The following is a 15,307-nucleotide window of genomic DNA, read 5'->3' on the forward strand; positions in this document are numbered from 1 at the left end:
GGAAAGACCATGCCTCCCTTAGTCCAATGGGATCAGGAGCACTCTTACTGCTCCATCCTGCTGTTACTTCTCTCCTTACACTCCCCCCCTTAAAACCAAAAAAGGTAGGGAACCAAATTCTAAACATCTCATATTTCCATGCATCCTCATGCAAATGCAGAATCTCCAATATGCTGTAGATATCCAACTCTAATAAAAAATTTAGGAAATTACACTATATAAAGTTACTCTACAGGGCTTTTAAAGGCATCTTTCAAATGCCCTAATGTTAATATTAACAATGTTAATATTAAAACGCTATGTACTTCAAATTCTGTACTCATAGAATCACCAGGTGGTAAGTTATCTCCTGCACACTTTTTAATTTAAAATGGAGCAACAACATGAGCGTATACAGACTCTCAACAGCTTAGGTTTCCTATTTAAAAAACATCAAACACAATCAAGTCTGTGCTAACTGAAAGGAGGTTAGGGTAAAGAGTTTTAAGAGACTGGAAAAAAAAAAGAGGATACCCAAATGTGCTTCTTATTAGAGCTGCTACCTGACAACCATTTATAAGCGTTCTCATGATCAGAACTGACTTCCACAGAAGACATTTCAAGCGTCATTTGAAGCATTACTGTACTCTGCCAACTGAGATTTAAAAACCTGTTAAGGGACACAAAACTACTTTCAAGATCAGTCAGTCACAGACTGCACCAAATGCAACATAAAAACCTGAGCATATAGGCAAGTAATTCACCAGCCTGATTCTGCTGAAAAGGCTCTTCCTGAAATGGCTTTTTTTTAAATAAAGGTCCTACAAAAATATAAAACTCAGAATGCCAGAAGTTCCCTACATCATTCTTAACAGCTTAGAGATGCCTTTTGTCCCCGTGCTTAGGTGTCTGAGCTTAAAGTGTTCATGCTTCCTGAAATATGCTTGGCAATAACATTTTCTTCCTATTTTTAGTTTAAGTGACTACTACCTGTACATTAAACATACAGCTATTTGGGTAAGCCCTGGATTTTAAGTGCAAAAAGATGTTCAGGCTAAGAAATACTCAGAGTACAAAATTTCTTTTGTTTCTAGAACATTCTGAAAAAAACATTTGATATAGAGTTAGCAAAATGAACTCAAACACCAGATGAACAACCATGACCTAAAACGACACGCTTAACAGGAAAACGGCTTTGCAGCCACTCTAGTCAATCTGCCCTTGAACACGAACAAATGTGGGCATACACAACAGCCCAGATAAGATCTCAGGCCTTCCGTGACATTATTAATAACCCTCCACTTTTGCCTGAAACACATCTTCTCAAGCTCACAGGATTATATTTGCCTTTTTTGGAGATTTCAGGACTTTGATAGCTCCTGTGGTCATTTCACACCCTCACTTTCAATCCCTAAAATTCTTAATGTAAAGAAATCCTTGACAGGGAACATCTTCATTTCTTAATACTAAATTTCACCTCACTACTTCTATGTAGCCCTTCCAGTGCTTCTAAATGTCAATGACATCACTCAACTTCATCACCATCAAGTTTCCTCAGTGTATTCTTCTTTATTGTACTACTTTACCAAGTTTCCCCTTATCTCCCAACTTGTGTATTAATTCCTTTCGACGAATTTTGCTTCTGACTTTAAGGTAATAATTTTCATTTTCCTCTCAGAGCTCTATTAGCCCTCTCCTATTGTACTTTACATCATCACCTCTACCTAATGGCTTTACAAGAATTATCTTCTATTTATTACACCCTTTACAAGCTTTAGCTGCAACTTTTGGCTATGCTTATTTCTGACTTTCAAGACTGCTCACTTTGACTTAACCCCTTCTTCTATTTTGAGTAATCTGTACACTTAAAATGGTTTCAAAAAGTGTATGGTGTCTTACCTGGGAGTAAAGCCTTCCTACAAATTCGTACCACCAACTGACTGGGAAGACAGTTTCTTCTATTAAAGGTGAAAGAATTAAGCTCCTTTCACCACTGAGAAGTAATCAATTCACCTAGTAATGAGTTCAATAATTTATTTCATAGTAGTCCCTCACAGTTAGTAAATAAACAAAACCCCAACACATAGCCACATAACCCTTCAATATACCTGTCTATCTAACCTGTATAACTCTTACTTCCAAATTTATTTTCTAAAAGAAGCTTTTGTAATATCCTCAATATCTCCTCAAATAAATTTTTTTCTTCATCATTCTTTTACTGGTTCCCTGACTACTAGTGAAAAATTCAATTACCATATCCGAGATTTTACCTAGCCCACCTCTACTTCTAGCATCTTCAGACCTATTCAGTGTGAGCACACAAATTATTTTTCTTTTAGGACCAAAAATATAACAATCCTATGTTAGTTGTTACAGTCATCGAAGGACTGTTTGCTATAAAACTCCTCTTCCATTTTTCAGGATGTAGCCTTTCCCCCAGACTTAATCACAGAGGAAAAACAACTTTGAATTGCCTCACTCATCTTCAGCTTTTTGGAAGCAGCTTTTTTGTGGCTTAAATAAAAATCTTTCAGTGGTTAGTTTAAATTCACCCATGGTAATTTCTTCACAGAAAATAGCAAACTCTGGATCTTTTCTGCGCTATCAAAATTAATGCTACTAGTGGTGAAAATCTGTGGTCGTTGTCATGGAAATGTTCTACCCAGCCTTTCTTTCCTAAAGATAGCATAGTATTTTCCATATTTTTTTGATACTCCTGTCTACAGATAAAAACCTCTGGCAACCTGGTGAGGAGTTTTCATGGTGTATTTTTGGGGTGGGTTTTTTGTGCAGCACCACTCAAACCCCATATGACACTTTCCCCTCCTCAGTTTGGCTGCCATGAAAAAATTATTTTTTCTAAAATTAAAAACACCATCTATTCCTGAATGTCTGCATTTCCCTAAGGAAATTATGATCCCCAAATTTTGCTGATCAAGACAAATACACTACCAAATGTGGCTGTGTTCTAAGCACACATTTCTAAGGAGAAGGGAAAAGTATGCATTTTTACTTGTTCATCAAGTCAAACAAATTCAGAGGCACTAGGAAACGCAGAGTCACTTACTGCAATGACCTACCTTGTCCCAAGCAATCATCTAGATAGGAACAAAAATTAACTCCCTGCCTTCTTAAATCAGATATCACTGTCACTAGACTTAAGAGCTTTGCCAGAAGGAATGCCGTGTGACTAATACTCTTGGATATTCTACACATCAGAGGTATGCAGATGTAAAAATAAAGGCCTTACAAATCAAGACCTGCATAAGGGTATATATAACCCAGATGACCGAAGATTACCAAATACACCACTGATATTAAAGACTGTTAGAGACAAACTTTCCTTCTTTGGAATTAGGGGTGGGAATTAAAAAAATAATATTTCAGAAGTATAGACCTGTACAAGAAATTCTACCTTCCAATGGTAATGTAATATAGTGGAAGAACTTGAAGACCCACAAGAAGGTTGAAGAAAAATGGTCTAAGTGATAAAAAAAGTTATCTTGAAGATCCATGATCTGACACACTACCAATCTACTTTTCCTAACAGAGCCAGATGTCAGAAGGAAAAGACTCACTGGAGGCATACTTGTGAGGTCTACTGTACCATCATACTGCTGTTTCCCCTTTAGATCACTGCCAGACAGACAGTGAAAAGATATGAGAGGTGCTGTCAACCTGGAAGGGACAACCCATGTTGGAAACAGTACTGTTCTGTCAAGACAGAACTCCAAACAGTGAGAGAAGCTGGAATTATTCAAGGTAAGAAATGGTTCAGCTACTCTACAAAACCTTTACTTCCAAGGAGACTGTTTGTTTGTTGGCTCTGCCACAGTACTCTAGACCTCCTAGAGAATTAAAGTTTTCTCACAATCATGCTTCTTGACAACACGCTAAATACCTACAGCACAGCCTGGATGGATGTTTGAACAATTCACTGAGCTCTGATTACAGTATGCATCATCTTCTGACACTCTTAGTGAGAGACTAGGAAACCCATCCAATTTTAAAAACTACCCTGAAAGCAGCACTTGGTTATCCATTACTGTCATCAACACACTCCCTACAAATCCAACATTTTGGCTACAAATGTGGGGTTTTTCCCCCCATGAAGTACAGATTTTTGAAAAGTCATTCTAATTTGCTTTTTGGCAATTCTAAGGCAACAGGTTCAGGATGCTAACAGAATTATTTAAATCTTGTGGAAATAAACTATCAGCTTTCTTGGAGGTGACAGACAATTAAATGTATTAATAAAACCATGACTAATATACGGCATAGAATGATAAAAGTATCACTTGGGATTAATGCTATTTCCCTGGAAAAAACTTCTAGGGCAACACCCTACATCTGCTATCATCCTAGAGAGATGAAAACACATCCACCGAGTCTCTACACTGTTGACAGTGTTCTGTAAGGGGAAAAAAGAAAATATGGAAAATCAGCAGACTGACTTCTCTCTTCACTGCCACCTCCTGTTGCTTGAAAAACAGGCTCAATCAGATCAACATTTTCATGAGGCTGAATCTGCTTCTTTTGCAAAATTATTTGACAAAGCATACTGGATTATAGGGGTCTATGGGAACACCTATCAGCAGAAACACCCATATCACCTGAGGGACAGGAGTGTTACTTTCTACTTTCCAATGTCTTCAGATTCTTGTAAAGCTCAGGACATTTAAAGGAATGGACATTTAACCATCTCAGCTACAAAAAGCTAATTGTTCAAGCACAACACAGCCAATTTCTAAAATCTTTGCTTAACTTTCTCTAGCTGTAAAATGGGATTGGGAAACATGTCTCACAGGCACTACAAAATTAACAGTTACAGTATTTGTAAAGACCTGCAAAATAAGTTTTGCTGATGATATATCAAAACCTAGCACTAACAAGGAAACAAAATGATCAAGTGACTTCCATTTTCTGTGGCTTGGGAAAGGTGCAGCAGCAGGCATGAGTGCTATTCACTAGCAGGTATGAGAGACTTCCGTTTATGCAGAATAGCAGACACCCACACTCCTAGTGCAACCATCACACAAGAACGATAGAAAAGAAACAGAATCGCCACATTCTGCTACCCAAAAGGCCAGAAGATTAAAGGAGCCTCAAATGTAACATAGGAGTCATAGTTAAACATGGATAGAATATACATCCTCAAAGCAGGGTTCAGACTTTTACGAACTTTCTGCCAAAAACCGGAAGAAAAGGACTTCATGGAATTGCTGCCCATCTCCATCTCTTTCAAATCTGATTTTGCAGGCTTCCTAGTCCTATTAACTTTTTTCCATGCCCATTAGTAGGCCTTAATTCACAGTTTTTTCTGTTCTAGCACCTTTATAAACCTATGAAATAGCAAACCAGGTACTAATCCACCTAATCTATAGCAAATTTGGCATGTTCTAGTTCTAGGTCACTTGGCACGTTGGACTGGTACTTGCTTAAAAATAAGAACAATCTTAAAACTTAAGACAATTAATGCAAGGCCTGAAAAGACATAGAATTTTGCACAATACAGAATATTATAGACAAATTTAAAACCTCAATATTGATGGTTCTCAAAAGCAAACAAGAAAAAGGAGAAAACAGACTGCATTGTCTGGACAATATTGAGGACACCTGATGTCAAGTTTGTAAAGAGGTCACATTGTTGAAACATCATCTTCCAGAAAATAAAAAGAGGGCTGAAAAGATGGTTAAAATAAAAATAAACAGCCACCACATCAAAGTTATTTCTGCAAAATGACTAATCTTGAAGGGTCAATTGAGTATACCCCCAGATAACACTAAGATCATCTGTGCTTACAAAAAGTAGGGTTTTTTAAGGAACATGCCTAAAATCAGGCCACCACCAGCTTGCCAGGCCCCTCATCATCCTTTTTTACACTAAAAAACACAAAGAAAAAAAAAAAAACAAAACAAAAAGCAAGGAAGCAAATTTCTTGTTGCAGCAAAAAAAAAAACCACTAACAGAATTATTTGACACTTGATGCTGTCTCAGAAACTGATCGGACACATCAACGTGTATTAGTAGTTAAGTGCACTGACAGCCACACAACTGGGCACTTAAGTGAATTTTTGAAAGTTAAAAAAAGTATAATCCTTAAGAAACACCACTGAAGAGATTAAGAAGTAATACATTTAAAAGGTTTATTACAGGGGGTGGCTGAATATATATATATCAATAAAAGATTATACACAGTATATCGAGCAGTGGACTATACACTTATTATCATGAAGGTATTTCCAGGGTGTTTTGCATTCCATTGTTTTTAAAGGTCCATTTTGACTTAACGAGGCAGCAGATACAGCTTTCAAAGTTCTAGAAAGCTTCAGCAAGAAGGCAAAAAAACCTGACTCTCAAAGCCATGTCAACTTAAAAGGAAAACATCTTCAAATTTGTTAACTAAGCCTTTCTGAGCTGAGTTGCAAACACAAAATTCCTTTATTGCATTCAAGGTCATTGCAGTACAATATATCTGTTTAAATGAAAAAAAACCTCACCCTGATTTCTATAACCCCACAGTCCACAATCAACCTGAAACCAGAAAGTTCCCACAAGTCATAAAACAAAGCAGCTAGTGATGGGGAATTAAACTTTTCACCAACACAGGATTGTACTAATATTAAAAAAAATAACCTCAAATTAACATGCCCATCTACACAAAATAATAGAAGTGATTATTCCTGTGTGCCAAAATAAAATGTAATGTTTTTCTTTTAAAGCAGAGATTTATTTTTATTTTGGCTAAGATTACAGCACATCCTCCCTGTGCTTACAGAACAAGCTGACCCACAACATATTTTCTGTAAGCTCATATCTAAAAACCAGACTGTTTGATAAACAACAGTCATCTCTATCATTTGACAGTCATCATCTGTCAGGGGGGGTGGGGGGGGTGGTATCATCCTAACGTGCCCTAAACATTTTTTACAAGAGAACAAGAGTGCACCTTGCAGAATTTCATATCATGGAAGTCAGAAATCCCAGACACTTTAAAACAAATTAGGTTAAAAATAAACTAATTAAGTTGACTTTGTAGTTTCAAGCAACTTTTGTTTGGGGTCGTAAATATCAGAAGGCACTGAAACCAAACCTACTTCATGTTTCCCCTGAGGACAAATTTGCCTTCCACATATTTATTGGTTGCTGTGACTCAGCATTATGGAAAATGTGTGTGCAAGAGCACAAAATAAACAGCAAGTCAAAATTCTGATTTCATACTAGCTTTGGACATCAGCAACCAAGAGAGTCACATAATACTGAGGTATCAGCTGCATCAAGCCAAAACCCACAGGGAATTTAAAGCTGGATAACACTCTGCCTCCCTCGTCCCGTTTACACCCCGTTATCCTGGTACCAAAAGCTCTCAAATCCAACACACGGCACGTTCACAGAGACACCTCTTTTCCTTTCTGATAATTTCTCAATACAAAAAAAGGTAAACCAAGAACACATAGGCAGTTAAAGAGGTGATTACATGGAAGCTATATGAAGGAGTTCTGCATCTTTTAAGAGGCAATCTCATCCTGCTTCAGCCAAAAAAAACCCACATGACAACAATCTAATACTAATCACAACATTATCATCTGACTTTACTTAAAGTTAAGTTGTGGTCTGTGTGCCACCAAAAGGTGGCTTGTTGTCCAAAATGACATTTTCATATATCAACATGTTAATTTGCTTTAAAGTATAGCCTCAGCACTAGATTTGGTAGACTTACAATGCCTTGTTTGGAGATAAATATATTCAGGATGTTAAGCACAGGATATTTATTTCTAAAATCAGCATCTCACATACATAATCTCAATTTTATGCCCAGATTGTAACATAAAATCAAACAAAACAAAGATCTGTGTGTGTCAAACTGGTTAGTTTCAAACAGAACATATGAACCCTCCTGCTGAGCCTGGCAAGCAGACTGAACTACCAAATAAAAATAGAAAAAGAAAATAATTACTCTAGATCATAAGGAAGCTTTCAGCAGCTGGTGACTAGCTAAATCTTAAGTCTTATGGCACACTCTTAAAACTCAGAGTCTATTACTCTCTATATACATCCAGGAACACAGTAGTAGTTCTTTCAATTCTAATGCTTTTAGCTTCTGCCTCCTTATGACACTAAGCATTAATTATGTTTCAAGAAGTATTCACTTCATCCCAGTTTAAAATTTCTTCTATGTCACTGAACTCCATTTGCTCCTGTCTTACATGAATGGATCAACAGAAGTGACAATGCAATGTCCAATCTACCATTACCTCCTACTACTTTTTCATACCATCCTCCTCCTAACATGCTTTTTAAAACAATTCTGGTAAAAAGAAATTTACTGTCTGTCACCTGCCTTAGACTACCTCTACTCTTTATCCTCAGAATGAATTATTAAGCCTGCAAAACATTTAATGTAGTTCAAGACATTCATAAGGTAGCATAATATAATTTCCAGTCCTACTGTTCTACAGATTTTATATTTAGCAGGGTTTTCACTGAGTGTTTCGCTTAAACTTACCTGTGCTGTTTTTCTAGAGTTCCTCTACCGTCTTCAAAATAATTTAAAAGTACTGGTATTTCTATGGGCCTTGCATCCTATTGCTGGCATTCTGTACCTTGAAAATCCCACATTCATTCTTAGAAATAACATAAAGCAGTTTAATCCGTTACTTGCTTGAGACTTCAAAACTGTAGTAGACTAAGGGTCGATTTTTTTTTCAGAGCAGAAAAAACCTGACTTGCTATCATATCACTGCCCCTTATCTCTGCAATTTACATTAGCATTTTTTTCATTCATATTATTATATTACTTAAACAATTACTTCTTTTAGGCTTTAGCCCCTTAATTAGAAGCCAGATAATTTTCATAGTAGTTCAGCTTCCACTCTTGTTCTCTGAAAAAAAGAGGTGGTCTGGTCTTTCTAGCTTGCTGTTTGTCCATTACATCATTCCAGAAGCTCCTGTTTAGGTATTTCAGCCACTCACAACATTTCATCAAGTGAGTAACTCCTTTAACATCTTTTATTTCTCTTAACTTGTTCATAGCCTAATAGGCTCCCTCACACTCGTATTCCCTTTGGCCTTCAGAAGTATTTAAACAAACCCATTAAATTTAGCTATTTGCTGATGCTCTTCTGTTTCCCCTTATGCTTCCAATTTACATTAAACCCCGTAACCCTAATCCACATAACTTTTTTTTCTTCTTTTTTATCTGCTATATTTTATGCTTTTTTCACATAGACTTGATTTCCATTTTTTCTGGAGGGCACTGTTTTATGTCCATTAACCTCTCACCTCTTGCCAAAGTTGTCTTCCAACATAGCAACTTCTTAAAGGTACAGTCTCATTTTGTGTTCTTAAGGATATACATTAAGCCCCCCATTTGCTCCCTTCCAGGACTTGTAAAACAGTAGAGAAGAAAAATTCCACAATCTTGTGGAGAGACAAATAGAAAGATATCAAAGCAAACCTGTCTGATACAGGACAGTCTAAAGCAAAACATACATTCTGTTCACTTCAGTTTATTCAACAGAAGAGGGGGAGGGAAGGTGCACTGTATTGAAACACTGAAGTTGAAATAAGCCTGTCAAACAATCTGGTTAAATAAACATTTACACTTAAGTCCCTATAAAGACCCTTTCACAAACTGCTACAATGTCTGACTGTAGCACTTTTACTTCTCATAGTGTCTTTGGTCAGTGCTGCTGACATGGGCTTTGCTGCCTTTCCCTTTCTAAATAGGCTAAACTGCGACTTTTCCAGGATCCAGCACTCAGCTGAATATACAGGTCCACGTAAGCAAGCCAGCTCCCTAGACATCAACACAGAGAATGTAACACAAAAAAAAAAAAAAAGGGATGGCATACTGACAGCAAAAGGTAAACATGCAGGTACAGTGTTAGAATAAGAGATGGGATGCAACAGAGACTCTGTTTAGAATTTTGCGGCGGCAGGGGATCCCAAGCCCCCAAAACAGCCACGTTTCTTGGAAGTGAAGCACCACTGCATCTGTCTGAAAGATTATGACAAAGGAACCCGTTCTGAGAAAAACCTCTACCTCACATGTCATCTGATGTTACCATGCCTCAAGCTACTCATTTTCCCTGTGCCTATGGGTATGTCTAAAGGGTAATTAAAAGGTGCAACCACAGTTCAAGCAGAAACAAACTTGTTTTGAACGAGCTAGTTCTCATGTCAGTGCATGTGGTAAAGTTACAGGGAGATCAACATAATGAAGTTACAATAAAAACAAGGACAGATACACCAAAGGTTAGTTTCAAACTACTAATTTACAGTGTTCTATTAACTGTTCTACTCAAACTATTAATTGCCAAAGGTATACAAAAAATAGCTCTTAAAAAACCTAGTTTCTAGAAATAAAGTTGCAATCCTATTTCTGGATAGCCCATAGACATATCCCAACTTCATTAAGTCTTTTGTTAACATCAAGTGGTCAGAGCAGAAAATACAGCAGCAAACAAAAAAATCCAGAGAAACGGCAGCTTGAATAATGGATAAAGAGACTATTAAACACAGCCATCCAGCACCATTTGGGAATTCTGCAGAAACAGCAGCCCAGTCTTTCACAGCTCATGACCTATCTTTTCAGCCTAGAGTTTCAGTTTTCATGAAACGCCCTCAAGAGGCAAATATTGAAATCATGATTACATGTATTCCTGCACGAGTGATACAAATTTAAAGATTATGAATGGGACGAGTTGCTACTGGTTATAAGGTCTCCGGAGGCATGACAACTGGAAACGGCAACTACAGCCACAGAGAGAGCACAAACCCTTCATTCACGTACAGGTAATGTAGCTAGGATAACGCGAGGCTACGAGCTCTACAGGGAGGGAGAAGGTGTAGCTTTTGTAAGATCAACTAAGATCACCAGGAAGAAAAAACAAACCGAACAGGCTTGGAAGACCCAGGAGAAAGTTTCCCTTCCCCTCCCCGGGAGACTCGGCGCCGCCGCTCCTCACGCCCCATCCCGCCGGAGAACGACACGGCCGGTCCCGCCCTTGCGGCACGGGCTTGCCCGACTCCCCGCAGCCACCCCGCCGGTTCCTAGACCCAGATCACGGCGCTTCAGCGGCGCGGAGTCCGCCACCGCAGGCCCCGCCGCCCCGCCACCGGCCCCACCGGGGTTGCCGTGGCAGCACCGGCCCGGCCCGGCGCCTTCCCGTTTCCCGAAAGCCCCACCCCTCCTCCCGCCGCCGGGCGCAGCCCGACAGCTCTACCCAGGCGGGCGGGAGGCGACCAGCCCTGGCCCACGCGCGCCGCTCCCGCCGCGCTGGCCCGGCCCCGCCCCGCCCGCGCGGCCCCCGCCTGTTGCACGCGTATAGGCCGGGGGCTCCCGCAGCCAGCGGCACCCCCAGCCCAGGCCTCCCGCAGCCCGGGACGAGGCACCACACACACACACCGCGGGGACCCTACCCTCTTCCCGCGCCTGACCCGGCCCGGCCCCACTAGCCGCCCGGCTGCCGTTATCCCCCCCACCCTCCGCCGGCTCGGCTCGGCGCGGACCCGAGACCCAGGGCTCCCCCCGCTCCCGGCGGGGCGGACGGCGGCGCTCCCTCCCTCGCTCCGTACCTGCTGCCGGAGCCGCCCGGCCCGGCCCGGCGCTGTCTCCTCTCGGGCCCAAGGCGCGCGAGCGCCGCTCCCTCCCTCCCTGCCTGCCCAGCGTTGGCTGGCCACGGCACTGCGCACGCGCCCACCAAGCCGCGTCGATTCCGGCCTCACCGCGGCGCCCTCTGGGAGGAAGAGCCGTTTCGGCGGGCCCAGCCGGTGGCGGCAGCAGTAACCGCCCCTCGCGCAGAATCAGCAGCGATAGCGGCGCCCTCCTCAGGCCGGCGATACCGGCGGGCCGCCGCTCTAGGGAGGACTACGGCTCCCGGCAGGCAGCGCGCGCCCCGCGCAGCCGCAGAACGGGGCGCACGGCTCCCGGCCGGGGCAGCCGCGGTGCATGCCGGGAGTTGTAGTGCAGCGGGCGGTACCGCCGCCGAGAGGGTCGAGGGGTGGGGGGGGAGGCACCGCCTCCCCGCCTGAGGGGCGGCGGCGGCGGCGGCTTGAGGGGCAGGCAGGCGGGTGGGTTGCAGTCGCGGAGAGGGAGGCGGTGGCGGGTGGGCGCTGGCATGCGGAGCGCGGCGGCGGTGGTGCGGCAGCTGCCAATGGCGGAGTAGCAGCGGGGACCGTAACCTGCCGCCTGTCAACGCTGCCCCAAGGGAGCTTCGTGACAGGCAGCGGCAAAAGGCACAAGGAAACCACCCCACCCCCACAGGGGCTTTTCCCCGCGGTAACCTAACGAGCTGATATTTCCGCTTTAATTAATGCGACGCAGGTCAGCTAGGGGCGGTGGCCTCGGTGTCACTGTAAACCACGTCACTGCAATGAAGCGCTTCTGTCTTCTGCACACGCTGAGGGGCACGGGTGAAGAGCGAAGCCATTTCGCAGTTTCACGGGCAGTCGTATGGCAGTGAGACCAAACACACCGGAGCAGCAGCGGTAGATGCAGCGGTGGTCACTGGCCGTATAGTTAGCATGAAAAGACACAATCGCTGCTAGTCAGCCACCATATATGTTGAGGTAGATATGTACATTAGGCTGCATGACAAAAGCTCGTCTGCATGCCGACAAAGGAGATGATGGCAGCAGGGGGAGGCCAAACAGCACCCTGCCGGGCTGCTCCCAGGCCCACATCAGGAGCCACCAGCCCACCAAAGGCCCATCTCTACACGCCTTGAGGAGCACAGGGGCACGATGGTGGGTGGGAACCCAAATTAAGGACTCAGAGGAAGGGACACCCTATTGGGGCCCCTCCCAGGTCTGTCCAGGGGAGCCTCAGCCCCAGCGCACCTTTAGGGTTTGGGGGGTCGCTGTGTTCAGGGGTGTGGGACACACGAGGGGATGCAGGGGAGGAGCATTTGGGGATCGCACAAGGCTCATTTAGGGGACGTTTAGGGAAGGAACCAAAGGCAGGAAAAGGAGGGATCTAGGTGATTTGTGGAAGAACAAGTGCGGGAAAGCAGAAGAATATGGCAATAAGAAGGGCCGGTGGCGTGTAAATAGTTTGTTACGGTTTGTCTGGCTGTGCCATGTGCCTGATCAGCACAGCCCGTCCCGTCTTCTCATTAAACTCCGTTCACACTTTGCCCTGGGTGAGGGACTCTCATTGCCACATGCAGGGGGTGTGGTGGGGAGTCTGGCAGCCAGCGGCTGGGCTGGAACTTGGGGCCTGTGCGCCCGTGGGCATGGACGAGTGTGTGAGGGGCACCGAGGATGCAGCCGGCGAGAGGGCCTGAGGGCCGGGAGGGTTTTGCAAGGGAGGAGTTGGGGGGCTGGGGGAGTCCCAGTGGCTGCCGAAGAGGCAGTAGGTCCCTGGGGGGCCAGAGCACGATGGGGGAAGCTGGCTACTGGGGCAACACAGGGGCTGGAGAGACTGGGACCGAGGAGCAGCTACTGGGCAGGCTGCCTGAGCCCAGCTGCTGAAGGGAGCCATACTGTACACACATACATATGTGTGTGTGTATATATATATGTATATATGCTCAGCAGCACACCTCCATAGCCAGGGAGAGGGGTGGGATGAGGCCGCTGGCACTGCCTGTGTTCGTGTGGAGTTTGCTCTGTGGGGCCTGTTGTGTATATATGTATATGTGTGGTATATATCTGTGTTTGTGTGTATGTGCTTACTGGGAATACAAGCTCAGCCTGGCTACTGGTTGGGGCTGAAGACGTGGAGCTGCAGCAGCCTCGCCTCTCTCAGGCTACCATGTCTGGCCCAATTTTCCTGTGTCAAGAGACATGTATATTTGTATACATATCATATGTATACATATATGATATCATATACCTATAAATAGGTATATTTCATAGGGCTTCTATCTAGCACAGTATTTCTGCTCACAGAATTGAGATGACAGATTAAAGCAGACAGGCAACAGCTTTCTCCCAAAGCATTTGCATCAAAAAATAAATAACAATTCTTTCAGAGATTTGACATTCCTCACGCCCTACCAGTAAGCACATCTATACTGCAGCAGGAGGTCTGATTACAGTATTAGTTGGCGTTCCTGAGATATCTTGAATCAAATTAGCACAGGTAAGGGTGGCAGCAGAGATCTGTAAATTCTCTTTTGCTGAGTCTAGTTTCAGGTGCAGCTGAGCTAATACAATGTTGTGCTGCAGGTACAAGGATTAATTCCTGTTTCCTGGTGCCTTTGGTCTTCTGCTCCCTCCTCTCCACCATGTACATGTCTTCAGGGATGGTGAACTTATGTTCATCCTGTATGTCTTGTGATACCCTGCCCTAAAAGGCCACCACAGGTGATCCCTTTTTGTAGTACAGCCACCACCTGGAGGCAAGGATTTGCAAAACTCAGGGGGCTTTTGTTACACAAGGCTGCCCAGGGCAGGCTGTTTGGGTCTACATGATTGCTGAACAACACATGGAAGCAGTAAAAAGCACCACCAAAGTTCAGACTGTCTGGAAACTTGGAGATCTAAAAGCAGGCTGACTTCTGGTGCTGGTAAAATTAAGACAGAATGTAGCTTCATTTCTGACAACAGCTACTTTGGAAGCCCTAAGTATTTTAGTAATCTGGGTTAATTTAGCTGGAGAGAGTTTACTCCTAAACCAGTAAGACAGAATTTTGATAATTTTTTACTCCATATGAAAATGAGGCACGCAAACAGCATGTTTTTAAACACAGTCTAAAAAGACAATGACAACATTGAAGGCTGAAGAATTACCTGAACGGGGGGGGGGGGGGGGGGGGGGAGAGGGGGGTGAGCGGTGGAAGTGGACAGGGTAAACAGATCAGCAGTCATGTTGTGACTGGGTGAAATTCGGGTGTAGCCATATTACCACTGGCCCCTGTTTTCCCCAGTGCAATGGGATGACAGAAAATGGTATCACGATAATACAGCCCTTTCTAAAAAAGGCCATGGAGCCAGACTACTAACCATATTTAGTACTACTAAATTACAATTGGCACCAGCAAGCCCTGGTTGTCACCTACTGACATTTTGTTCAGCCCTAAAAATGAAAACACAGTTGTCTGCACTGTTTCAAACGATGAGAGTCACTGGGGACTCACAGGCAGGGAAAGAGAAAGACAAGGCAAAACAGCAAGTTCATCGTGACTTATGATCTTAGAGCCACCACCGCTACAGCCAAAAGATGTTGTTCTGTGTTTCTGAGGTGGTGAAAAGTGGTCGCATAGGGCAGCAGGATCACAAGAGGTGTCTTTGCAGCCAGATGGAGTGAGCACCCACCAGGGAGAAGCAGCACCTGCACCCCGAACTTCACTGACATGTAGTAGGACCCATGTATCTGTA

General features: G+C 43.5%; 1 protein-coding gene across 1 annotated transcript in view; it reads right to left on the reverse strand.

Moving 5' to 3' along the window:
- Nucleotides 1-11,707, reverse strand: part of KPNA1 (karyopherin subunit alpha 1) — a 52,521-nt gene extending 40,814 nt beyond the window's left edge. Inside the window, exon 1 of the mRNA XM_075108207.1 lies at nucleotides 11,561-11,707. The gene's annotated coding sequence lies outside the window, so the exon portion shown is untranslated. The remainder of the gene's footprint in view (nucleotides 1-11,560) is intronic.
- Nucleotides 11,708-15,307: the final 3,600 nt, after the last annotated feature.

This window comes from Phalacrocorax aristotelis, chromosome 1 (genome assembly GCF_949628215.1).
Source record: "Phalacrocorax aristotelis chromosome 1, bGulAri2.1, whole genome shotgun sequence".
Taxonomy (NCBI): domain Eukaryota; kingdom Metazoa; phylum Chordata; class Aves; order Suliformes; family Phalacrocoracidae; genus Phalacrocorax; species Phalacrocorax aristotelis.